This window comes from Apaloderma vittatum, unplaced genomic scaffold (assembly GCF_000703405.1).
Source record: "Apaloderma vittatum isolate BGI_N311 unplaced genomic scaffold, ASM70340v1 scaffold38045, whole genome shotgun sequence".
NCBI lineage: Eukaryota > Metazoa > Chordata > Aves > Trogoniformes > Trogonidae > Apaloderma > Apaloderma vittatum.
Window position 1 is genome coordinate 11479 of NW_009716046.1, and position 2337 is coordinate 13815.

Below are 2337 nucleotides of genomic sequence, written 5' to 3' on the forward strand. Positions count from 1 at the left end.
GCCCTCGTCCCTGCCCGGAGACGGGGCCTTCCGGCAGCGGTGAGCGATGACTCTGTTCCCCTCTGAATCCTGCGTGAACAACTGCCTGCAGGGACTGCTCGGTCCTGCCTGGGCTGACCCAGCGCCGGCGTTCTGGCTGCGCTCTCGGAGAGGCTCCGCTCGAGCTGGTCTTTGCGGAGATGAGTAAAAAGATGCAGCCCAGGTACTGGCCCCCTTTATAGTAGGATTCCTATTCTCAGCTTCAGAGGAATCAATTAAGGAATTAACACTAGTTGATTGGTGGGATTTCTTATTCTGGCTTGCACCAAGTCTCGGTTGGAAATCAGGTCTGGTCTTTGTCTCCTCTGAGGGTGCCCAGGCCTCTCGTTTGTTCAGCTCACAGGCTGAAGGGAGGCTGCCGCTTGCTGAAACCATTTCTTCAGCAAATAAGTCGGACTCCTGTCTGTGAGCAATGACCCGGTTGCCCTCAGAATCCTGGGTGAAGCTGAAGCAGCAGCAATCCTCCCCCACCCCACAGGAGGCTTCACTCCTGCTGCACGACTCCACTTGAACCAACCAAGAGTCGGGCAAAGGAGGCGGCAAGGTCGCAGCTTCCTGTGCGCAGCGCTGGGGCGTCACCTGCACCGGCTCCTCCTCGGCGCTGAAGGATTGTTTCTGGGCTTCCTCCAGCCGCGGCAAAGCCAAGATCTTCACCGGGGAGGCAGCCAAAGAAACATTTTTCTCTTCCCAGATGAAAGAAGATGGCTTGGCGTTTTCTTTGTCTTTTCCATCTAAAGCCAACACGGAATTGGTTAAAGCCAGAGCTGGCGCACACACACGTCCCAGGGTTAGTCACAACCCACAGCACCATGCCCTGATGTTTGACTCCGAGCTGCCACTTTACTGCTTTACTGAGCAGCAGCTCAAGAGTTACCAAAAAAAAATAAAACTTATACAGCTTGCATTTGTCACCTGAGGAAGGTGCCAAGGATCACATTTGCTTCTGAAACCATTTAGTATAAACCCAATACAACTTCTCAATATAATTGAGCTCATCCTCAACTTAGGATAAGCTAAAAGGAAAAATAAATACTACAAATAAGAAATACTCCAGCATCTTAAACCCTACAGACCTCTGCTGAGCAGCAGCAGCATTCATTCTATGAATCCAAACACGCAGTGACTCAGTGAATGCAATTGAGAGCATCAAACAGAAGAGAGGAAAGCACATGACACATTCAAAAGGAGTAGGAATAATGAATCCAGAGCAAAACCCATCAATGGTCCTGTCACAACATGAAAATTCTGTCAAAAAATTAAAATGGCACAATTTATGTAACACTTCCTCTCATCTGCTTATTGCTGAACTAGTTTACTATAGATGAACGAGCTGTTACACAACTTACAACATACAAACAACTACACAATCCTACACTGCTGCTTCCTGCATCTGTTTAATTCCCATATTGGTTGATTTGAGACCAAGGGCAAATCCCAGTTCCTTGCATTCCAAAGCACAAAAACAGCCGCAGAAGCACAGAGGTTGTGAGCTGGCTTAACGAGCTTAAATATTCCAGCTCCCTCGTGATTCCGTCACTGGGTCGGTGAGGATTAACCGCTGCACTCTTCAGAAAAGGCTTTGTCGAACCCTTCATGAAAAGCTTTCCTTGCTCACCTCCTGCTGATTCCCCTTAAGGGAAGGTTGCTTAAACCAACGAATATTAATTTTCACTTCCAGTTAAAATGTTCCTCTACAGGCATTTAACCAACAGCTTAGGTCTGCTGTTGTTTAGAACAAACCTGGCACGTAACGCCCCGGTCGCTGCCCCTTCCCCAGGTGGGGAGAGCTGCCCACCGACACCGCCGAGCTCCTGCTCCAGCTGAAGCGACGATCCTGACTGGATCATCCTTTACATTACACCATCAGGCAACCCAGAACCAGAGGTTTTGCCTCCTGGAGGGTTTGTGTCAGCGCTGAGGCTGAGCTAGGCTTCCAAATGTTCCAGTTTTGACGGAAGTAAAGCCTGGGGTGGTGTTTATAGAGTTCAGATTGCTCCCCAGTGAAGACTGGCTACGGTAATGTTATTTATGCTTTAGTCTAATGCTGTGTTTAGATTAACCACCTCAAAAAATTATTTCTGGGAGTTCAAGCCTTTAACCTTTACCGTCTTCACTACGAAATACGTTTTTCTGGCTAATAAAGCTGCTAAGAAATAAACGGGGATAGGTTTCCTATTACGGCCTGAAATTGTTTTCCCGCAGGGCCCCGGCTGGTCTGTGTCACCTGTCCGGGCGCGGAAGAAGGCGGCGATGGTGGTTTGCCGGGTGCGGGGCTGAGAGGCTCTTGTCTGCGTGAAA